Source organism: Pinus tabuliformis, chromosome 2_2, assembly GCF_031772625.1.
Source record: "Pinus tabuliformis cultivar Carrire ecotype Pingquan chromosome 2_2, CPIR1, whole genome shotgun sequence".
NCBI lineage: Eukaryota > Viridiplantae > Streptophyta > Pinopsida > Pinales > Pinaceae > Pinus > Pinus tabuliformis.
This window is the reverse complement of record NC_142300.1, coordinates 865,504,859-865,531,181: the sequence shown is the minus strand read 5'-3', so window position 1 is coordinate 865,531,181 and position 26,323 is coordinate 865,504,859. Positions and strand designations below refer to the sequence as shown.

Sequence of the window (26,323 nt, the reverse complement as noted above, 5' to 3'; positions counted from 1 at the left end):
TGTAGGAGAAACTCAAATAGTTTATTGATAGAATAAGAAAGTCCAAGAGGAGATACAACCAAGTGAGTTCCGATCCAGCATCTACCTCCCAGCAAAGGAATCCCTTCCTCTCCTCCAACAAAGCATAAATCACCCAATGTACTAATCTCAATCTCAAACCAACAGCAATTCTCTGCAAAGTACAAAATTCCAGCCTCCTGAACCTCTGGGTGAGAGATCCATATATAGATGTAAGCAGAGAGGATGAGTCAGCTTATGTTTTGACTTGTGGCTTCTCTCTTTCAGTTCTCGCTTCCACTTGGAGGTTGAGAGCCTCTTACTCATCACTAGTCGAATTCATTGAGGCAAGTGTCATTGGAGAAGATTCTGAAAGCTTCCAGGGTCTTTCCACCTCGTTGAATGAGCTTGCCATTTGTCATTTACCGCTCAGCGCACCCTGGTAGTGCTTCCACCTGCGTTGCAGTGCACCTAGCCAGTGTAACTTCTGCATTTCAACGCAGGCAGCTAGTGGAGCCTCTGAATTGATCCTGAATTGACTGTTTCTGAGTGGTTTTTGGTGGAGAAATTCTGGGAGAAGCTGTCATTGGTTGACCTTGTTCCTTTAGGAGCTGTAACAACATCTTTAGGGACTTTGGATCCCTTGAATTATGGACATTTCATGCTTATAGCTGTAAGGCACAAAAATGTCTATAACACTAATTTTTTTTCTATTCATTTCAAATTGAAATTTCAAAACCTATATACCTGTTGTTAAAATCTCACTAGTCACTTTAGCCTAGTCTTGGCTTACTTTTCGTCATAATTCCTTTGGATGTTAAGGCAGTCATATTGATTCTCGATGACAAAAACTCATATTGAGCCCAAACCTAATCAAGCTCATCATTTCTATGTACCCAGAACTCTATGGTGACTTCAAAAATTTTCATATGTACTCAGAACATTGTTACATGTTAGGCCCCACAACGTATTAATGCTAAACTAGGAAATATTTTCGAGGCTTGGCTATGGATAAGTAGAGGAAGAAATCTCTGCTTTTGAATGGTCAATGGCACAGTGGGCTTGTTCTCTTTCCACTGTCACTCAACAAAATTAAGTTTTTGCTTGATCCTTTCATTTTTTTGGTTCAACAGTCATTGCACACTGAACATTCTTCACTATATACTCATGTCCACAGAAAACCCGAGTTGACTTGGGCAAGGAGGCCAATATTTTTCCTCTACTGAGCCTTAATTTTTTTTTCCACAACCAACAATGAACATGGTGTGTGCAAGGCCTTGATAGTCACTGTCCTACCCAAAGATAATTCATCACTGTGCTCTAATGCAACAATACAACCTTTGACATGATTTTTTGCTCCACCATAAACTTCAATACCTGGGACTAGTTTCTTAAGTTCTTCATTTCCCCCTGCATGATTAAGTGATGATGGGTAGTAAGAACAAATTTAATTTTTGTCCCATGTACCTCTGTCGCCTGTAAAATGTTCTGAGGTTCCACATGATCAACACCTTAGACATAAATGGCAACACTAACACACACCAATCACCTTACATTCCTTTTTTGTTTCTTAAATTGTATTGAACAGACTGGCTAAAAATTTCTATAGTTTCTTGAAAGAATTTGATTGGAATTTTTCATGTCTTGGGGTTTTGTCTCTTTGCATTGGGAGACCTCTGAACACAACTTCTCCATGCTTGAGAAGTTAGGCATCTTGCAGTTGTAACCAAGTTGGGAATGCTTTCAAGAACATGTGAGGAATTGTCTTTTTCTCTCACTCATGAAGGACCTTATCATCTTTATGGAGAGTGGAACCTTTTGTCTAATGATTTTTGAGTAACCACTTGTTTTAGTAACACGGCCATGTATATGCAATCCACCAACACATTCATTTGTAAATGTTGTGATGTCCATGGTATTGAGTATGTGAATAAAAAAATTTATAACCCACTTTATGTTTCATCTATGAATATGTGGGCTGATTACTAGTTCAGTATATATTTAAAAAAAATATATGGTTTTTTTTGAACATTTTCTTATGATTGTAAGAATTCACCACACTTATGATGAACAATGTTCGTTGTTGTACAATGTGATTACTTTTCTTTGCGTTTATTGGAAAGGAAAAGATTGAATGTAATTTTTGGTTTTCAAAGTTGTTATTTTATCACATTCTTTAATGTTGTCCACACATTTGGGATTTGTTATATGTTTGGGACGAACATTTTTCATAGTCTATGTTGAAACTATTTTGTTCAGTTCAATGTTATTGAAACTTTATAATTAAATTGCTGTAAATATGCCATTTTTTCATTTAGGCCAAGTTACTCAGTGGATGCTCTTTGTTGTAGGTACAAGTAATACAAAAAATCAATCATGATGGGGAGGTCAATAGAGCTTGATACATGCCACATAATCCTTTCATTATTTCCACAAAAACAGTTAGTGTAGAAGTTTATGTGTTTGACTACAACAAGCATCCATGAAATCCCCCTCAAGATGGTGGTTGTAATCCTGATCTCAGATTGAGGGGTCATAATACATAAGGTTATGGTTTATCATGGATACCTTTTAAGCATGGCCATCTTCTAAGTGGTTCATATGACACACAAATCTGTTTGTGGGACATTAATGCACCTACCAAAAACACAGTGCTTGAGGCCCAACACATATAGAAGGAGAGTTATTTTAACAGATGTTATTCAAAGTAACTTTGTGTCCAACTGCAAATAAATCCACCCATCATAATGAATTTTTATTATCATTAGGTTGGAATTTGAATACAGTTCACGAGTTGGATGATTTTCCCATATCATATGATTGGTTCATATTTTGTTGTCTATCAGTTGCATCTTAGCAGATGATTCTATATGAAATTGAACACACACAAGTTTTTAGGCTTCGAAAGTTATTTTCTTTAGGTTTGTTAATGTTTCATGCTATACAGGTTGCGTCAAAAGCCATTTTCATCCTAAAGTTAATTGGTTTTACATGATGGTAGCATGGAAGAAAAAGAAGGGTAAATACATTGTTAGAACTGAGCTCACAACCCCACAAATGTGACCATTAAAAGATGTCAGGATTATTCTTAATGTTTACTATCATTTTTTTTTAGAAACTTAATGGGATTTGTTGGTGAGTTTCTGCTTATGTGTATTTTGAAAGTGTTTGATGACCTCATGTCAATGTAGGTCCATGAGGGTGTCGTGGAAGATGTTGCATGGAATTTAAGGCATGCGTACCCTTTTGGTATGTTGGAGATGACCACCATTTGTTGATATGGGACTTTTGTACATCTGAAACTAATAAACCACTGCATTTAGTAGTAGCTCATCAATGTGAGGTAAGTCAACTTAGTGTATGCCAGTAATTATGAAATTTTGGTATTAAATGTAGTTTCAGTATGTCATTTTCCATGTTTGCTCCATTTAAATGCTCCTTCCTATGTTACAAATTTAAATTTTAACTCAATTAAAAAGAAATTGTCTAGGGCATACTCCTGCAAGTCTAATTTCTATTACAGATTGATTTCCTGGCTTTTTGTTTGGAAAAATGCTAACTACAATGATTTATTATTTAATATAATGTGTGTAGAAGTTTCTCAAAATATAGAATTCATATTAGCTCTAATATTCATTTCTTAATATATCTTGTTTTGTCTGCCTCTTGGTCCCCTCACTCATCCTCAGTTGTAAGCTCTAACAGGGCTTGTTGTCCTTTCTTCTCTTGCTCAGTACTGATATTTTTAGAGCTTTTCAGTTTATAACATCTATATTTGTAATGATAGCTTAGCTTATACTCTCTTTTTTAGATAGTTAACATCCAGTCTATAAATGCCTTGGCACTCACACTTTGTACTAACACTAGATGTACTATCTTTGTTCCTTTGACAGACTTTTGTGGTCATTTGGTGGACACAAATAAAATTATCTTATCTTATACTTGGAACACAACTTGTATGAGTATTTTTCCATATTTGTTTTATGTTGTCTTGTTGTTGGGTTAGCCCTAGGATATTTTTTGTCTCTATAATGAAATCATCATAGAGTGAATGTCTCTTTCTTTCTTGTCAAGCCCAGGGACATCCTAGGACCCTGCCTGTGTGTTCTCTGATTGAATCTTTAGAATAAATGGGTTAAATGAAAATGTTTAATACAACCAATAATTTATTTATGGATAGTGCCACCCAATCACATAAGTTTGAGAGGGTCCACCCTCATTTACCACTATGAATAGATGCTTGTGTCTCTAGATTTACCAATACCTTGTAATGCTATTTTTTTGAATTATACATGAATTTCACTGATAATGACCTGGATTTATATATTTCTTTCAGCACCAAATTGACATCATGGTAAATATACAAATATCTCGTTAAGTATGAGCTAAAGACGATTCAAATAATCTCACCTTTAGCCTAAGCATGTGGCAGAGTAATTTCTGAGGTGTGAAGTTTTATTAGAGACATTGTTCATTTGTTTGTTTTGGTTAGAAAAGGGTATGTGTTTGGCTTTATGTGACTTTAAATTTATCATTTATAGCATGTTGAGAAATGAGAAAGAATAATGTGTGAAATTTATCTTGTAGGAATTGATGCTGAATGAAAGTATATAGAGTTTAACTAAGCTATAAACTTCTTTGGTAAAGGAAGAGGAACATCTTAAAAATTTGTCTAAGAGTATGCCATATATGAGTTTGACCACAAGTAATATATGGTTTTTTCTTTTGCATATATGTTTTTTTTCTACCCAAGATATCATAGTAAGAAAAATATTGATATTGTAGGAATTGTTTCAAGACATCATTGAGGTTGATGTTTCTGATGTCCTGCTTGATTGATACCTTCTCATGACAAGACGACTTTAAATATGAATTAATATGTTCTTGAAACAAATCATATTCAAATTTTATAGATATAAAAGATAAAAACAAATGTGAATGCCTATGTTTGATTGTTACTTTACTCTGGTGTGGGTAGGTTACAGGTAATGGGATTGTAAAAAGGATGGGGAGACAATGCATAACATGTCCTAGATATGATTCATTTGTTGTTGGAGATCCTTTAGGCACATAATCCATTGACTTTGGAAATTTTTCTAGTAGGGATTCATATGGTTTTTAATGTTGTGATTCTTTCACCTCATGGTTATTTTGGGAAAGCAAATGTTATAGGAATTCCATATATTAGTGGAAAGGTAAATATATTTTTTATAATTGCAATGCCCATTGCATGATATCCTCTCTTTATTGTTGATTGTATTTAAAACATTTCCTTTGATTTTGTTTTGTCTTTTACTTATGAAATTGAAAATATTTGGTATCATGTCCATTTAAACAACATCCAATGCTTGAAGATGAAATTAGTATTACATGACAATGATTGAAATCCTTTTAGTTGTTTTGTGTTAAAATATTTTCATGACTATTAGAATCATTTACTTTCATGGTGTTATTTGGGCATAAGATGCATTAGAGAATGAAATGCTATTGAGAATAAAATGAAAAGGATTAGGAATCACACCTCATATTATTTGTTTTCACGAGTTATCTACAACCTAAGCTTTTTAGCATGTAACTTAGTTAGCATGATTGTGCCTAAAATTTTCCTGAAGGTTGAATACTAAGTTACTAAGGTGTTTTTTCTATGGTGACTTTTTATTTGCGTTGTTTATACAAGTGATTTGGCAAAATAGTGGCCATTATCACTCAAATGAAGAAAACTTGTTCCAGTTTCTTGCTTTTCTAGGGAAATATGGCATTGACATTGCTGATGTTGAGGTATATGACATATACATCCTTTATAGTCTACTTTAGTTTATATTTTAGTTTTTATCGTATTTTATGTCTTATACTCTGCATTGTATCTTCTTTCGTTTTCAGAAGAGGAGCTCAATATTGATGGTTAAAAGCAAGAATTGAAAAAAGAGGAGAACAATAACACTGAAGTGACAAATGCAGAAAGAGAGAGAAGAGAACCAATCTAGTGATACCCTTAAAGCCAATTATCTCATTTGAGGTATTTGAGAAGGGAAAAATTCAAGAGTCTTATCTTGTATAATTTTGATTAAGTATTCTCTTTTCCTTGTAACGTATAGTGACTATGTATAATAAAAAAGAGAAACACTAATTTATCTTAAGAATATGTAAAAGAAAAGTATGCTTTTGGCTTTTATGTGTCAATGAGAAACATTTGGTTTTTAAAAGTGTCTATAATAATAATAAAGCTTAGCCCCTATTACCCATGAGTGATAGTTGGAGATAATAAACTATAATCCCTTTCTATCAACACTTGTTGGTATGATCGGGTCATTATAAGCTCTAAATAGTTTGAGTCTATATTGGTTGACTAAGGTACATAAATATACAATATGTTTTATCCAATATTTCCCTCAACCCACACCATCTCTCTCTCTCTCTCTCACACACACACACACCCATCTATCTATCTATCTATGTGCACATGTGTATGTATATGTATGCATATTATTGTTACACACATGTTATTCATAAGCAATATGGTATGTGCTAAAGATGATAGAGAGTTAGGGAAAACAAAAAATAGAGGGATTGATCATAAACTATGACACATGGAGTACCTTGACCAATTCTGTCATGAAGTGTTGGTGCCATAGTTGGTAGTTTTGATCAGTAAACCATATAGAATATGTCATGCACTGTACATTTTCCTTGCACATAATTATGTCACATGACAAGTTTACTATTTTACACCGTGCATGAACTATTTTGTATTGCACCATGAATTATAATGGCATCATTGAGTGTGTTTTTTAATATAGATATCCCTTGCACACAATTAAGTCATGCCACATAAGTAGTGTTTTGTATTGCATGCCAAATATTCTGTATTGCACACCAACTATTTTATATTGCGTGTTAGTTCTCCATTAAAGAATTTTTGGGAAGTTGTCAAGGGGGAAGCTCTATTGCTTGCAGTTTCCATGGGGAATTTTAGTCCTAGAATTATGAGGTAAAATTAGTATCCATTTTGAAGAAACCCATTTTGGTAGGAAATTGATTAATTAATTCACATGGATCAACTGAAGATGATAAGCACACGAAGTATATGTTCTCACTTTGATGGTGCTAGTTAAGTATAATGCCAATCTATTGCCCACAACATTGCAAAGCAAGTTCCTGATAAGGGAAATAAGCATTAGTAAGGAGATGTCATGCAAGGATATTATAGGTAACCATATCTCAATGAGGTCCCTTAAGCCACATAATGGTTGAATTAAAAAAATGATATACAATTATGGAATCATTGAATATATAAACACGCCCATCAACCACCCACCCCGCGCCCCCTCCCGCCCCCAACACCCCCCCCCCCACTCGCCCCCATCCACACATTTGTATAGGTTGACCTCCTCTCTATGGAAGTGAGGAAGGATTCCAAAATCATACTAATTTCCAAACATTGTCTAGATCAAACAAGAAAACAAGCTAAGAAAGAGTAATCCACACCCATTAGATTTAGCATACCTCCTCAAATGGACAGAACTATTCACAATGTCCTCAGTCCATATGAAGCTTGAGGATTCTAGCAAGCGAATGATAGTCCATGGCTACCATTCAAGCCTAGATACCCAGAGACAACAATTAGCTTATAAATGAAAATATTTAAATACTTACATATTTGGTTCAAATGTTTGGTGAAGAAAACATTCATTGAATCTTCATTGTACATTTGAAAAATTCCAACAACAAGGAATTTGGTTCCCTAAATACATGAACAATATAGATGGTCAGAGTATCACATGGCCAACAATTTCGAGGTAAATTTTAGAGATATGAGGTTGATATCCCTTAACTAAGAATCCCCACACTCGTTAATTAATATGGGAGCATTCAATTGAGCTCCCCTCATAAGAGTTATATACTAAAGGGTGTCACAATACTATATTATTAAAGTTACAAAACTCCTTGTTATTATATCATATACCTATCCTCATGCCTACCATCCAAACACTTTAGTAGGCATATGTGTATGATTCTTTTCAGTAGGAATACATCAATCTCATCACAACAATTCTTCTTGCGTACACGAATATTAGTTTATAATAATAGACATATGCAATTTCCCATACAAATAATCATCAAGTAAACTTTAGTATGTGCTTCATCTAAGATGAGACAAAACTAGAGCTGCCAACTAAAATAAGAGTGAGTCTTTACCACCCAACCATAGGCTCAACTACACATAAGAATCTCTACAACTAGCCAACCCCTAATGAGACCATGATACCACAAAGGGAATTGTTAACATTTAGGAAACTGGATGGGTGAAGGAAAATCCCCTTCATAATCATGAGATAGTTATAGAACTCCTCCCCCTTACTGATCTTAGGGCCTCCATGATCTCTAGTTAGCTCGCTATTGGTTAGTAAAGAAAATGCAGAAATCCCTTTGTTTCTCTATAATCACACACCAACACTGATCCAATTCACAATGGACACCTTTTTGGTTGTATTTGGGAACTCAAATAAGGATTCATTCACCTAGAATGGTCCAACAATAATTCAATTTAGGTTTAGCAATAATCTACTCATAGATCCCTTCTTCAGGCACTTGTGCATCTCTTTGTTCTCTATGTATGACTGAATGAATCATGGATTACTAATCCACATGATTTTTCCCATTCCCCCACACCACTGATTGGTCAACTCACAAAATTTGAGATGGGTACTTCTCATACTTCCTATTGAAGTAAAAGGGAGCTTCTCAACCACCACCCAACCCCCATAATGGTGGCAAGTAGTTACTTAAACTATTGATCTCTTCATTTGATGAGTTGTGGGATATTGCGAAAGGTAAGAGAAAAATATTTCGAATTTGGGCACAAGGCTTTGGGTGGGGTTTTTCTGGAAATTGTCGGCACAACTAATTTGTGCAACCCCCTCACTAGTACCACCAATGGTATCATAGTTCGTATCAATGCTCACATTCCAAGTTTATTGCTCAACATTTTTAATTAACAAGAAATTAATTACATAAATTTTGTTTCAAATTTATCTAGTTTGATTCATTAAACAACAACATTTACATTCTCATGAAAGCAATAAATAATCAATTAATTATTGTAATCACAGGGATCAATACAGGGTTATTACACTTGAGTAGACATTATGTAATATATTTAAGATTATATTTATGAGAGTGGGGTAGAATATATACAACTCCATAAACTTTAGCAGTCATGGAGGCATGTTCCTCCCCCCACAAAACTAACATGTACATATTATTAATTACTATATTTATTAATATAATTAAAATTTTCCTTATAATCACTTTTGCTTACTTTATTATATCTGTGTCTTATATATATATGATGTGTTTTTTTTTTCCTTCTTTGGAAAAAATCATAATTTTATTTAACTTGAAAACAAGGAACAAAATTATGTTCTGCAGATGCTTGAAAGCATTCGATCATGTTAGCTTGTTGGCTAATGCACAATAAGAAGAAAGAAAAATGTAAAAAAATTACATAATTGGCCAAAACTAAGTGTGATAAAAATCACTTAGCTTCCCCTTTTTGCCTTTTTTTTGTCTCCACCTTTTGCTAAACTCCTTGATTTGGAGTGGCTGTTACTATTTCTAGTTGATTGCCATCTTCCTTCAGGGGGACTTCTTTGGCTAAGTCCAAGCTCTCAAATACATGGGATCTCTTTGTGCCCCCGGATTCCTTTTCATTGGGTGTTTTCACTTTCTACTGCTCTGATACTTTGATCTCTGTTGATTCAGTACCCTTATGGCTATAAGCCCCTGTTCCTAAATGATCCCTCACTTTGTCATTTGATTGACTTCCTAGTTATGTCCGTGCTTTTGTATTTGGAGTATTTTCCTCAAGCTCTTCTTTTTTGTCATTTGAAGTGTCAGGAAATTGTCATCTCGTTGGCTTAGGGGCCTACCTCTTTTTCTTTTTTGGGGCCTTTTTTGCTTGTGGGGCAGGGATTTCGTAAGTGACCTGTTTGAAAACAAGTTCAACATCTTAATGACATATTATCATAATTTAACACCCGTGTCCACTGAAAATTTTCATGTTTTATAAGAAGACAATTAGGAATACCTTTGCTAAGGTTGATCTCAACACATATCCTAGAAAATGTAAAGATACCTTTCATTGTTTAGTCCAGGTCCATTTTTTTGAAATTTCCCAAAGTTTTTTCTGATATCACCCAAGACTTGATGGTGCCAAAAAGGAAGAGGATGATTTGGAAATCTCACCCAAAATAACATCGTTGTTACCACCATGTTTGTAGCATCAAGCTATGGGAACCATGGGTTAAAAAATTCCTGATTCTACCCCAAAACCATGGCCCTTTGTTTAGAACTTTTTCCACATCTTGTTGTATATCAAATTGTACTGAAGAAACCTTTAGAGAATAAGTAGAAATCATAGTTTGTTGTCCAGGAAGAGAACACCCACTAATATAAGTCTTTAGGTCTTAGTCATAAACCATTACACTGTCATATTAATGCCTTAGCTTGTAGATAAACAAAGTATTATTCTACCTCTGGGGTTTTTACCTCAATAACTGGTACCTTGTCCATTTTCTCAACAATGTAAGGTCCTGACTGATTTTAGATTTGATCAGCTGGAGTAACTGTCTTCCCTTTCAGTGCATCCTTGAAAGATATATATCCGTTAAATTTTCTAGGATTTGTATTAGGGTTTATGGAGGTTGTAGAACCCCCCCGCATCCTTAGATTTAATATTATGATAGAATCCTTTGCTACACCAAAATATTTTAGGTAGACAGAGTCTTAGAGAACTTTTCATTCGTATAACAAAACTTGATGTGTTTCTAGTATTCCCATGTCATTTTGGGTTCTTTGGTTCAGTTGTTTCACTAGATCTGTGGCCTCGATCCATCTGATTATGGTATTCCCATTTAAATTCTTGACAAAGATTTGGTATTTGTCTCTTTCTTTCTGGCTTTTATTCAGATCTGGATCTAGAAGACACATAGGAGACCCATAAAGGTGTAGATCTAGATATAAATTTTGATATTTTATCAGTATTGCAGGTTAGATCCATAGTATTTAAAATCTAATGCAAACAAAATATGGAATAAATAGATTTGGATCCTCTTTGTTTAAGGAGAAATATGCCCATAATAGGGGAGAGGGTGAGATCTATATGATGATTGCATTAGTGTGGAGATAGTAGACATGTTTTCACCCATCTCAACCCTCCATAAATTTGAGCGAATATTTAAATACCCATAAAAAGGGACAATAGACAAAAAAAAATTCACCATTTATGCACCACCAATGCTCCTTTCACATCCAGTTCGCACAACTAACAAAATCAAGATTCGATTTCATGTCATAGAATAGATTGGGGACAACAAATGGTTCAGGAAGGCCATTCACTCCACACTTGGCCGTTGTTTTCTTGATTCTCTGGAGCACAAAAAGCCAATGCCGCTAATTGAAGCTCGATTCATGGAAGGTGAGAGCCATAAAATAAGGCAGTTCTCGTAGCGAGGGAAACCAAGAGGCTTTACACCATCCCATAGCACATCCATTGAGAGGGCAGTGTGGTTTTGGTTCACAGTCATCGCGTGAAGGGAAGAACCAAAAGGCACAAACCTTAGACTCCATCGCTCCTCTCCAAAATAATATTTCTATAATTATATAGCTTTTATAAAACTAATATCTTATGGCACAAAAGACCTATATAATGTTATGTAACATCACATCACATCACACCACATTACATGAAAACAATAAAAAATACATATCTAACCACTAGGTGCACTATGCCCACCCCTAACTTGGACACAAGTCAAATTTTGAACCAATAACCTTATAATAGTTATATAATATTCTTTACCAATCTACTCTCCATAAAATTATATAATTAAAATATTTATTATAATAAATACTTTTTATTTTATTTTATAAATTAAATACACAAAACAAAACATAAAAAAAACCTTATTAATAAAAAATCTAAAAATATTAAATAATTAAAATATCAACCATTCAATCTTTTATACGTTAATGTCATTTTCTAGAATTTTTAAGTGATTATGTTTAATTTAAACGGTTTTAAATTAGATTGGGAATTACTTCTTTCCACTCTACTTCTTAATTGTAATACATACTAATTAGAGATGGACCAAGTTTATTACCATTAAAATGTAGATTTTTCAGGGTAGTTATAGTTGTTAGAGTATTCTGGAATTTGTAGTTTAACTTTTTTGCATTTTTGTTGTTTTTGTTATTATTATATTTTTTGTATTTTTTTCTAACCAATTTTATCTAAAATTTGGTAAGGATTTATGAAATTTGCATGTTTTCACAATTCCAACGTTTTAAGGTTTTTAAGGATGTTGAACCTATTAACACATTCAAAAATACAATTTAACTAATGAAAAATTACAATCTCACAAAGGATTGAATCATTGAATGTTGGCTAAAAGGGCCAAAATGTAGAATAATTAAACAACACCTTTTTGGAATAAATTGTGTTCAAAATTTTGAAACCTCTATTTTGAGTGGACCCTTCACTTCATGAGGGACAAATAAAGTCTTAATGAAATATATTCGAAGTTTTAAAACATTCAATGTTTCAAGTAGACCCTCCACCCATCATGAAATATATTTTTTTTTTCTAATGAATAAGTGAAGGGTCTAACTTTTCGAATGACCCTCCACCCATCATGAGGAAAAAAAATACTAATGAATAAATAAAGGGTCCACTTATTCATTACAACTTTCCTTATTTATCATAATGATTACCTCTACTCATTCATTACAACCTTTTTTTTTATCTTTCATAATAAATAAAAAATTCACTGAAAATATTAAATGTTTCAAAAATTTGAACACAAATTTATAATGTTAAATTGCATCACAAATTTTAAAATATAAAAAATTACCACATGATATTAAGTTCAATCACAAATTTCAAATCAATTTACTATTATTGGTTGGTTTTTGAGGTGTAAAATTTCACATATCAATCATTTTTGAAGTGTAACACATAGCAATAAAAAAAAGTTATGCGAAACACTAAATCTAATTTGGGAAAATTTTAAAATGATATAGAAATTTGTAATATAAATTAATGTTATATTCTTACACATAATATAAAACAATTTTAAAATGATATTGAACTTTGTACATATAAATTCACGTTATATCCTTACACTTAGAAAATTAGTCTTTCAAATTTTTAGTTCGCACCCCTCCGGGGATAGAGGGACTATTGCAATATTTTTTTAAGTTCCTATTATTTTGGCACAAAGAATAACGGATTTTTTTTTTTTTTTTAACCAACTTTTTTTTTTTTTTATTTTTTAAATTGGTATATCATTTTTATGCAAAGTATAAGATCACCATCTTATTTTGCCTCTTCCTGAAGTAAGATGCTTTAAGATAACTTTAGTATTTTAAGATATAGGCTTTAGTACCTTAGCGTTAGTATCTTAGGATATAACAGTTAAGTAATTCTCTAACATTACTTTGCTAGCATTTAATTTTTTATTTATATGTTATAAGCTTTAAATGGTTATTGTTTGAATGTGCAGGTGGCTCCAGAATGTGCATGATTACACTCGATTGCCTATTACCATACCTGTGAGTACCTCAAGAAGGTCAGGGTTATTTTCTCTTGCTTGAGCAATATCTACCTTGTTCTTCATAGTACTATCATGATTTTACTCGTTCCTCTACACTTGTAATAGCTCTAGAGCTGTGCCTACAAGATTCAAAGCGCTTGACTTGCAATACCCCTAGAGAGTTGTACCTTTCTTTGTGATTCTCCAATATTTGGGATAGGGTATGTTATAGACATTTTTGGGCACTACAACCCCAAGCATGAAATGTCCATAAACCAAGGGCTCCTAAGTCCCTAAAAGTGTTGTTCTAACCCCTAAAGGAACAAGGTCAGCTGATTACAGCTTCTCCCAGAAGTTCTCCATGAAAAACTGCTCAGAATTGGTCAAAACAGGATCATTTCAGCTGCTCCATAGGCAAAGTGCGTTGCATCTCACCTAAATACACTGTGTGGGTGCGTTTCATTTCAAAAAGCCCTTCTATGGGGTGTGATGGGCGAGAAATGACAAATGGCAGTGTCATTCCGCGAGGTGGAGAGGCAATGGAAGCTTCCAGAAACTTCTCCTGTGACACTTGCCTCTCTGAATTCGACCAAGGATGAGTAAGAGATCATCAATCTCCAAGTGGAAGCAAGAACTATCAGAGGGAAGACACTAATCAAATCACAAGCTGACTCATCTCCCTTACAGATATCTATATATGGATCCCTCATCCCAGAGATCTAGAGGCTGGAATTTTGCATATTGTAAGGAATTGCTATTGGTTTCTTGAGACAGAACATTAGATTGTTGGGTGATCTAAGCTTTGTATGAGGTGAAGAGGGGCTTCCTTGCTGAGAGGATGATGCTGGGTCAGAACAACTGGTTGTAACTCCCCTTGGCTCTTTCTTGTTTATCAATAAAAGCTATTCAAGTTTTCCTCCGTACTCTTGTGTAATTTATGTTTGCTACATTTGTATGGTCAATTTACATCTGATCCTAGATTGTTTATGATTATAGATCCATGTTCTTGTATAGTGCTATGCTACTGTGATCTTACAGGTACTTTGTGAAGCTGGGCGTGCAAGGGAACAAGTAGGGAAGGACTATCAAGAAAGAGAGGAATCGAACCAGGAGATTAGCGCAAGACAGAGGTTGGTCTTCTTTGTTCTTCTCTATCTATACTTCATAAAGGAAAAACGAAAGTAGCTTTACTTTGTTTGTTTCTAAGGCAGCTATCACACCTTAGTGGGATAAGCAGTTCTGAGTAGACACTTTTCCTTGTAATAGGGTAACCAATGCTCGTCTCTTCTCCAGCTCATGGGTATGGAATTACTTCACCGACTACTCATGAGACTGCATCAACTGCTTCTTTTCCTTCCATCTTCACTTATGTCTCTCACAAGTGCTACCATAATACCTTAGCATAATCCTGCATAATATAAGTGGGGAATTAGGTACTTTTAATGAATTTCTATTTGTTTTGACTATTATTTGTATTTTCTATTCCATATATAAGTTGCTGGGTCATTTCCGTACACATGCAATTCTTCATTTGAAAATCAAGAAAAAAGCATTGAAAGAGCTTGCTTGAGTTTTTCTAAAAGAACTGAAAATAGGTTTTCTTCTAAAAGAAGCATGTTTAATTTAAGCTTTAAATACCGCTTTATTTAATTGAACAGGAAAGAAAAACCTAACTTCTTTGTCGAGAATTGTAGCTTTGTTCAGATGCCATCACTTAAAACATAGAATAGTAGGATGTCTGTTGGTGCTTGCAGATTTGTTTGTCGCTTCTGTAGTGTAATATAATCATAGGCAGGGACATCTCACTTAATCTCTAGGTTCTCTGTATAAGGAGACTATTTGAGATGTTGTATCTGTAGTTTTAAGATGACCTATGGTACTGAAGTTAAGACGACCTAGGGTACTGAAGGAAGCAAGTCAGAGAAGGACCCATCTTTATCACATCTAACGCACATAAGGCCGATGCTATTGCTACAAAACCTGAGTACTATAGATATTAGTATTTATTGGGGCTAGAAAGGTTGGTCGAACAAGTTGTGTTTTTTGGAACTAAACCCTTCCATTGAGCTAGCTTTGAGTTTAAAAGAAAATAATTTATCATTTTGTTTCCTTGCCTTTGGGAGTGCTTACAACGTCAAGGGGGTTTGCCTACAGTAACATGAACATGGAAGGATAGGGTTGTATCGCAGTAGGAATTAATGGCTCAAGCTAAGGTGTTTTTCATTCTCGCTACTTATTTGCCTCACCCGCCCTTTGTAAGGGTTACATAAATCCCCTAATAGAAGAACGAATCTAAAATTACACAAATTGATTAACCTTACCTTCCCACTCATTGGTGGTGGAAGGGTTACTGAATGCCCCACCAAGAGAACACATGAAACAATGAACGAATAGAAGAGATTGTGTGTGTGAAAAGAATGGACAGATTGAAAATCCTACTTGTTGTTGGCAGAAGGGTCACCAAAGAAAGACAATGCCCTCCATGAATGAATACAGTTCCCTCCATGAATGAATACAATTCTCTCCATGAATGAAGGATGTGCCTTACATTCCCTCACTTAGCATTGATTGAGCCATCAAGAAATTGGTTCAGTTAGCCAAATGAATGTAATTTCTTTCTTGATTAAGAGAGAATACAATTGAGTCATTCATGGATTGAGCGATCGATTTTGAAACTTGAGAGATAGTTAAGAATGACTATGCCATGTGGGATGTGCTCGAAGAAAGACATTGAACCTACCACCCTACCTCTACCCATTATTTCACAACGAAAAGCCATACTATTGAAGCAACTACTTATGCACTTCAACTAACCCTTCTTTCTCTCTCTCTCTGTTCCTCTACTTACTTAGTGCCTACTTCCCTACTGCTTTAGTGCCCATGAATTAGGCTTATTATTAAGGAAGGCACCACACCTTACCTTATTAGGAAGTAGACTCAAGAATAAAATTGTATTACTTATCGGGAAGTAGACTGTTATAGACATTTTTGGGCACTACAACCCCAAGCATGAAATTTCCATAAACCAGGGACTCCTAAGTCCCTAAAAGTGTTGTTCTAACCCCTAAAGGAACAAGGTCAACAGATTACAGCTTCTCCCAGAAGTTCTCCATGAAAAACTGCTCAGAATTGGTCAAAACAAGATCGTTTCAGCTGCTCCACTGGCCAAGTGCGTTGCATCTCACCTAAATGCATTGTGTGGGTACATTGCATTTCAAAAAGCCCTTCTATGGGGTGCGATGGGCGAGAAATGACAAATGGCAGTGTCATTCCGCGAGGTGGAGAGGCAATGGAAGCTTCTAGAAACTTCTCCTGTGACACTTGCCTCTCTGAATTCGACCAAGGATGAGTAAGAGATCATCAATCTCCAAGTGGAAGCAAGAACTATCAGAGGGGAGACACTAATCAAATCATAAGCTGACTCATCTCCATTACAAATATCTATATATGGATCCCTCATCCCAGAGATCCAGAGGCTGGAATTTTGCATATTGTAAGGAATTGCTGTTGGTTTCTTGAGACAAACATCAGATTGTTGGGTGATCTAAGCTTTGTATGAGGTGAAGAGGGGCTTCCTTGCTGAGAGGTTGATGCTGGGTTAGAACAACTAGTTGTATCTCCTCTTGGCTCTTTCTTGTTTATCAATAAAAGCTATTCAAGTTTTCCTCCATGCTCTTGTGTCATTGATATTTGCTGCATTTGTATGGTCAATTTACATCTGATCCTAGATTGTTTATGATTATAGATCCATGTCTTTGTATAGTGCTATGCTACTGTGATCTTACAGGTACTTTGTGAAGCTGGGCGTGCAAGGGAACAAGTAGCGAAAGACTATCAAGGAAGAGAGGAATCAAACCAGGAGATTAGCGCAAGACAGAGGTTGGTCTTTCTGTTCCTCTCTATCTATAATTCATGAAGGAAAAACGAAAGTAGCTTTACTCTATTTGTTTCTAAGGCAGTTGTCACCTTAGTGGGATAGAGCAGTTCTATATAGACACTTTTCCCTGTAACAAAATGGCGACTCCACTGGGGAAGTGTTAGTTTGTTTGTTTATCATTCCTTGTTGTCTATTTCATAAACTTATAGGTAGCATTCGAACTGCATTTGCCATAGCAAATGCAAAGTAGATAAATGCTACTTCAGTCCATCTACGGGACCTGTTTATGATTTAAACAAATGATTCACAAACTCTCTGATTGCCCTTGTGATAGCTCTTAGATCCTCCTTAGATCTACCCCTGATTGTTGCATTACTGATTGCCTTTTTCTCGGCCAAAACCCATGAACTGAACTGCAAACTGTGACCCGGAACCCAAACAGAGTCTCGTTTCTGGCCCAGCGCAGGTACTGTTCAGAGAATCTGAACTTCAGCGCACTTCCCGAGTGGAGAAGGTGCGCTGCATTTCAAATTCTCTGTGTTACAGGTGCACTGATCAGACTAGGCTTTGTGCAGTTTTGGTTTCTGTGATTCATTCTTTCCAGTTCTATTCCTGAATTTTGCTGCCTGTGATCAGTATATGTCTGTTTGAAACCCCTTTTCCTTGCTGTTATTCCACCTCCTTTGTACAAAAGAACTGTAAATGTTTTTGTGTGTTTGTTGAGTCATTTTCAGTTCTCCTTTGCAAAAGTAGCGTAATCGTACTGTCGTCCTTTGATTTGAAACTGTCGCAAGTGTCGATTTCAATCGTAGGAAAGAGTTTGATTGTTGTTGATGGTCGATTATCCTGTTACTATTGTTTTTGGTCTGAATTTGTAATTTTCTAGTGTCAAGAACAAGTATTCATCTCAAAATCGTAAGGTGTTGTGATCGTCTCCATTTTTGATTTCGAAAAGAAACTTGTTGATATTTGTCGCTTGAAAAGAAATTCAGATTTGTGCATCAACTTTCTTTTTAGTATTCATATACTAAGAAAGTCGAAAACAAATACATGCATGTGCATTTGCATATAGACAGTCTGATTGGTTTGATTTAGGAAAGTGCATTTAGAGTGTGCTCTTTGCTCTTTGTGAAAAGATTCTGTCTTTCTTTCCTTAGTAGCTAGGGTTTTCATTGCACAAAGAAGACAAAAAGTTTGTTTATCATCTTAGATTGCATTTTAGGAATTAAATCTATATCTCGCGGTGAACCTGAAAGGCAAACTTCATAAACAAGATCAACTATAAAATAAATTCAATGAATCTAACAACGCTTTGGAACTTAACACACAACATTTAGAAGTCTAGGCTAGAGACGTATTCCGGCGTTGTAAAGCCTGGTAAATGTTGTTCTCACTGATGGTTGGGTGATTCCTCCACTTTGAGACGATAAGTGCCAGTACGGACTTGTGCTCCCACGTACCGTCGAGTATATTTTGGGAGACCTCGATAGGCTTAATCCTTTATCCATAGGAAGCCGTGTCTGCCGCCCTATCGATCGCAATGCACTGAACACAACATTCGGGAAGATTGACTGTCGTACCGTAAAAAGTATTCTGCAGTTTTGCGATTGGTTTGGTAAGCCCTCTACCTAGATTTCCAGAGCAGTCCCTTTCGTTCCTTTTCAGACTCCTTAACAGAAAAGGTCCATCTGAGCACTTGTCACTTCAGGCTCATTAAAAATCGAAGGAGACTAGAGTCATCTTTTGTTTTTTCTCGACTCTTAAAAATTGAAAAAACAAGTTGTGTCAAAGCGTCTAAAATTTATTTTAAATGAAATATTCATTACCCTTTCCTACGTTGATCTTGGGTTGAGAAAATGGAATCCACCAACCAAGGAATTCCCCTTGGAGTGTTATAGACATTTTTGTGCCTTACAGCATTGAGCATGAAATGTCCATAAACTAAGGGATCCAAAGTCCCTAAACATGTTGTTCCTACCCCTAGAGGAACAAGGAAAACTAACCACAACAATTCACAGAAGTTCTCCACCTGAAAACACTAAAAAACAAGCCAATTCTGGATCATGTCAACTGCTCCACTGAGCATCTGCGCTGAATGTCAACTGCTACACTGGCTACCTGCGTTGAATGTCAACTCCAACACTAGCTACCTGCGCTGAGCGAGTTTGGACATATGGCAGAGTCATTCCTCAAGGTGTCAATGCCCAGGAAGCTTCCAAAATGACGCTTGCATCAAGGAATTCGACTGGTGATGAGTAAGAGGTTCCAAATCTCCAAGTGGAAGCAAGAACCTCCAAGTGGACTCAAGAACTGAGAGAGGGAGAGGACACTAGTCAGATCTCAAGCTGACTCATCCTTTCTCCAAACATCTATATATGGATCTCTCCTCCATGGGATCTGAAGGCTGGAATTTGGTGAATGCAAATAATTGCTGTTGGTTTGTGACTGGAAACTTTGGGTGCTTAATGCTTTGAAGGGAGCTAAAGGAGGAATTCCATTCTGCTGGGAAGGAGATGCTGGATTGGAGCCCTATGGGTTGTATCTCTTCCTGAACCCTGTTACTTATTAATAAAGTTATCTTGATTCTTTCCTATATGCTGGTGTATTTTGTATGATTGCATTAGTGTATTTGATTTGCTTCTAATCCTGAATCATTTATGAATATGTATATTTGCCTTTGTATTGTGTTCTTCTCTTGTCGCAAGTAGTTGTTCTCTTGTCACAGGTAGTTGTTCTCTTGTGATCTCGTGGGATTCAAGTAGCTGTTCTCTTGATCAAGCGAGGAGGCAAGTAGTTGTGGACACACAAAGAGAAGAGGATCTAGTTCGAGGGACAACCGGAAGACAACGGTAAGTCTGCCGATCTCCCCTCTTTCACATTTCATAAAGGAAGAAATCATGATAGCTGTATTCGTTTGTTGCTAAGGTGCTGTCACACCTTAGGTGGATAGGATCGTCCTGCATAGGCATTTTTCCCCACAACATGGAGGAAATCCTAGTCCCTTCTCCTCTTGGGGAGATGTTGGTGCACCCCATATGGCCACATTGTCGCTTCCAGGACTGACAATCGGCTTGCCTGTATGGCTCTTCTCAACCTCTGTCGTTTAGAGCACCGCAATTCCTGAACAATCGAATCAGCAACTAGACGAGTCCAGAGTTACCCACCAACCTTCTACTTCCTCTAATTCTTCCTCTCCTCCTTCCTCTTCGCTTGATGGGGCTGGTAAAGCCAAAAGTCAAGTACCTGAGAAGAAGAAGGAAAAGAAGAAGAAAGAGAAGAAGAAGAAGGAGCCAAAAGCGAATGGGGGCAAACGAGTGTCGTCTAGCGAAAATCCACACACTGCACCGACCAGGCCTAAATCGCCATGTGTCATTTGCAAAGGAGACCACTATCACAGAGATTGTCCTTGCATCCCTCGGATCTTAAGGGACTGGTCTCCTCGTTTACACAACCCGGTGTCGTCAACCTCTGGTGATCATGTTGAAAACACACCGTCGACTAGTGAAAGTGAAGCCCCAGGACAAAAAGGAAACTATAGATTTCCTTGTAAAATGTGCGAAGGCGATCATGCCGTCCACCGTTGTCCCTTCTTAGACGAGGCTAAAAGAGTTTTGGACGATCGTCCGGTTTCACCGTTACGACTTCCTCCTGGATATAAAAAACTCTTGCCGAGTCCGTCACTAGTTGAAAATCTGGCTGGCCCGCTCAGGTGGTCGGCTGAAGCACCTATCATTGAAGATAAACCATTTGAACCCATACCAGACGAAAGTCAAAAGGTCAAGGCGGCAGTTGACCCGGTCTTGCCTTCAGAGGTTCCACCTTCAGATGATACAGTCACCGAAGAGAACAAGGATGACACTGTCCAAATTCTTTTCGTAAGCACAGACTCCAATGAACATGGGGGCAATTTACCCATTCCTTTACCGCAGGAAGGAAGTTCGTCAGAGTCATACCCGGCCGTCTATTCGGTCCCACCTCCAAGCAACCTAGTTGTCTCCTTCGATTGGAATCAGCTAGGCAGACCCCGTTTACCAGCTAGTATACCATTCCGAATCATTGTTCAAATATATAGAATGGTTATGGCCGGTACCATCATAGATGAAGGAGCTTCTGTGAGTATCCTTTCCTCAACTGCTTGGAAAGCGCTTGGTTTGCCATCGCTTTTGCCTGAGATGAGAAATCTAACAAGCTTCGATAAAGGAACCAGTCGACCGTTAGGGATCCTTCCCAATGTGCCCATAACATTGAGGGGGAAAACTGTTCAAATGAACGTAATGGTAGTTCAAGGACCCCTGGATTATAATATACTCCTTGGACGAGACTATATTTATTGCATGGGAGCCATTATCTCCTCACTCTTTAGAGTAATGTGTTTTCCGCACGAAGGAAGAGTGGTCAAGCTCGTGGACCAGCTTTCATTCCCTGGATCATGCATAGCAAATAGTCATATACCATCCTTGAATGGTCTTTTCACGCAAGAAATGTCTCAATCTCCAGTCCGCCCGCCTGATGAACGCGAGTGATTCGGGGGACATGACTGAAACCCAAGGGGCATGCACCCTGGTCTTCTTTGGCAGGAAAACTTCGAGTATAGGGTAGGTTTCCGCGAGAAAATATGACTAGTCTGTACTCCCGTCCGTGATTGGAAGAGGGGGTTATTCTAGAACAAGATTCTCTTGTCAAAGTCACGTGAGTGGAGTAGCCTCCTTCACTCACCTTTGTCTATTTCAGTAGACATCGCTGAAGAAGTGTTTTGTTTGTGCTGTGAATAGAACAATCTTTGGGTGACCTGTAAGAGGTAGGCCTCTCCCGGTAAAACAAATGTTTTAATGGAAAGAAGAAGGGGTAACCTTGAAACTCTGTTTTATACCTGGGGGCATGCAAACCTTTTGGCATGCAAGCAAAGAGCGATCATTTATCTGTTTTTTGGATTGATCGTTTCCTAACTTGCATAAAGAAAGGATGTGGGGCAAAACTCTAAAAGTTTCCGTTTTATATATGAGACATTCTTATCACACGACTGGATTAATCGAGCAGTTTTAGCACATAGTTTAAGCTCGTTAAAAAATAAACATAAGCCATGAGCAAATGTTTCCCCCCCGCGTTTAAGCTCATTAAAAAATGAACTATTCCCCGTTAAATAACCATGGTGAATGCAGTACTTCAGCCATTAAAGCCTTGGTCATGTTTGCACCATCACCTCCACTTTTGCATTGGCCGATCATTCACCTCCATTTGATTGTTTACCCATTTTGAGGAACAACTGCGAAGAGTGATCTCACTAGCCATCCTTGTAACACTGCCGTGATTGGAAAATTCCAAACCTTACCTGGAATTAGTTGCTACCCATTTTATCACTCGTTCCTCAAAAGACGAGTCTCCTTTAATCTCTTTTCAACTGACTCGTAAAATATGAAAAGATTGCCGAGCCATTGGCCTCTCCAGCTCGTTAAAGGGACCGGAAGTGCTATCTCTCCTCTAAATTTTAATCTTTTTGGACCTGAGAGATTATTACACAAAAAGATCGAGCGCTTGTTTTGTTTGGCTCGTTAAAAGTATCGAAAATTCATCCCTTTTGTATTATTTTATACTTTTTCGGACTTAAGGGATTAGATGACGAAAAAGCAATTTTGGAGTTACCTTTACGTTCCTTTTCAGACTCTCTAAAATTGAAAAGGACCGAGTTATCTTTGTCGTTAAACTCGTTAAAATTTTAATAGCGACAAACTTGTCTATAGACGAGAACGAGTTTCACTGTCGCTAGGCTCGTTAAAACATAGCGATGGGTTTGCCCGAAGGGAAAATTATAGAACAAGCATATGTTATCCTCCTCAAGCTTGATAAAAATAAAGAGGTACTGGTCAGAAATGACTGGGGAAAATTAGGAAGAAAACTTGAAGAAACTTTGTTGGTAGCAAGTCGCTCTTGAACATGACACTTTCACTCCGCATCCAAGTCGGGTTGGGTTGTTTCATTCACCGGTCACATCACCATGGTCCCATCATACCATCCACATTTGGGGTTAATGCTACCAATCCATCACGTCAATGTCACCGATATGTTCAAGAGAATTCATTCAGAGAATTCACCTGTGTCTCATCCACTACCATACATTTATACTCCATTCTTTCATGACCGCCACCCTGAACCTTATATCACCAGATCGTTTTCACCTCCATTAAAATCATTTGCTTCGTTCCGTGTCATTGATGTGGGATTCATTAAAGCCCTCCTGTGACGGATCACTTCTTGTCGACATCAGCTCATTATCCAAGAAGTCGATCTAGGAACACCCCATTCAGTACTTTGAAGCTTGCATGCCTCAATGGCAAGTTTCTCACTTCCGGCGACAGGTTTACATCAATGGCCTTCGACCGAAAGATTTTGCGTGGTGTTCGACGCCAAGTCCTTTATTCACACCACGTGAATTGTACTGCAGTACCTTGAGGGTCATTATCATTATCGGTGATTCCTCTTGTGCCTGTTAACAGCTTACATCATTGGCTGGTAATCAGGCGATGTCTTTCCATGTTCAACTTCAGAACATCTTTCACATGGATCGACTTGTACTTCGAATGAAGATCGAACGAGATTGAAGAACCCAGATCTAGTTTCATCCATCCGGGCTGCGATATATATTCAGGGAAATAAAGACATCAAATGTACATCATTGCTGCACAGATAATCATCCAATCAAAGGGATGATGGCTCTACCAGAATCATCAATCTACACTCAGATGATTGTCTGTCCTATGTACATGAAAATGAATTTATAAAACTGAGCATGGGAATGCCCGCCTCAGCTAGATCATGAAAATGTTATGAAGATAATTTATTGTATTGTATCTTATTACAGGTCTCCTCCCAGCTTGAAAGAACTTCAAATCCTCATAATAAAGCATTTCACCCAACATCAAAAGATTAACGACCTCATGCTTTAGGGGGCAACTGTTATAGACACTTTTGGGCACTACAACCCCAAGCATGAAATGTCCATAAACCAAGGACTCCTAAGTCCCTAAAAGTGTTGTTCTAACCCCTAAAGGAACAAGGTCAACAGATTACAGCTTCTCCCAGAAGTTCTCCATGAAAAACTGCTCAGAATTGGTCAAAACAGGATCATTTCAGCTGCTCCACTGGCCAAGTTCGTTGCATGTCACCTAAATACACTGTGTGGGTGAGTTGCATTTCAAAAAGCCCTTCTATGGGGTGGGATGGGCGAGAAATGACAAATAGCAGTGTCATTCCGCGAGGTGGAGAGGCAATGGAAGCTTCTAGAAACTTCTCCTGTGACACTTGCCTCTCTGAATTCGACCAAGGATGAGTAAGAGATCATCAATCTCCAAGTGGAAGCAAGAACTATCAGAGGGGAGACACTAATCAAATCATAAGCTAACTCATCTCCATTACAGATATCTATATATGGATCCCTCATCCCAGAGATCCAGAGGCTGGAATTTTGCATATTGTAAGGAATTGTTGTTGGTTTCTTGAGACAAACATCAGATTGTTGGGTGATCTAAGCTTTGTATGAGGTGAAGAGGGGCTTCCTTGCTGAGAGGTTGATGCTGGGTCAGAACAACTGGTTGTAACTCCTCTTGGCTCTTTCTTGTTTATCAATAAAAGCTATTCAAGTTTTCCTCCATGCTCTTGTGTCATTGATATTTGCTACATTTGTATGGTCAATTTACATCTGATCCTAGATTGTTTATGATTATAGATCCATGTCTTTGTATAGTGCTATGCTACTGTGATCTTACAGGTACTTTGTGAAGTTGGGCGTGCAAGGGAACAAGTAGCGAAAGACTATCAAGGAAGAGAGGAATCAAACCAGGAGATTAGCACAAGACAAAGGTTGGTCTTTCTGTTCCTCTCTATCTATAATTCATGAAGGAAAAACGAAAGTAGCTTTACTCTGTTTGTTTCTAAGGCAGCTGTCACACCTTAGTGGGATAGAGCAGTTCTATATAGACACTTTTCCCTGTAACATAGACCATACTAGTAGAACTTACCCAACTGACAAGATATTAGCAACCACAACAAAAGAGAGGGTACGAGAAATTTCAAGCATCAAAGCCCACTTTCTATAGAGATTACAAGTATTCTAAACCACTACTTTCAGACCTACTTGGCTCATTCTAAACCTCTCCCCTAAGGACGCTACAAAACTCGAGTGTTATAGAAAGCCCCTATAGAACCTAAGTTCTATATATATTCATCTTTATTGGGGCTAGAAAGGCTAGTCAAATGGGTCGAGCTTCTTTGAACTGAACCTTTTGATCTCTGAATACAGACCCTTAAAATCTACTATAGAACCTAAGTAGGGGGGTCTTTACTCAAACAAAAACCTTTTCCTTACGAGTGCTCGTTAGAGATAAAGGACTTCGTAACGTTGGCCTCCACAGGTAGACAACCAACCAAGAAGCTAACAAGTGGAATTTGTAACCCTCGCCTCCATAGGCAGACTAACAACGAGGGAGCTAACAAGAGACAACTTTGGAAGTCGAAATTTGCGCTAATGATTTAGTGTGTGATTTCCAGAGGGTGCATGTAGGTGGCATGCAAGCCCACCTGCCTATCTCATATGTTTTTTCATATTATTTTTCATTATTCTTTATTAATATTTTTTTTTGTTTTTAATTTTTTTTCATATTTAATTTTATTTATTATGTAATTTTAAGAATTGAACAAGGGTGTTCCTCTTGCATAGCATCTGGCTCCAAGTTCTTGTTGTTCATGTCATTGGGAGCATCTCTTTAAGTGTTTCCATTACTAAATGTAGGGAAGCCCATTGGAATTCTAGGGGTGTCATGTCACAATGTTAGGCCCCTATACTACTAGTGTAACCCCTTATTGT

General features: G+C 37.1%; 1 pseudogene; it reads right to left on the bottom strand.

Annotated features, from left to right (window-relative positions):
* Nucleotides 1–950: 950 nt before the first annotated feature.
* LOC149195741 (hydroxyacylglutathione hydrolase cytoplasmic pseudogene) overlaps nucleotides 951–26,323 on the bottom strand; it is a 46,984-nt pseudogene continuing 21,611 nt past the window's right edge.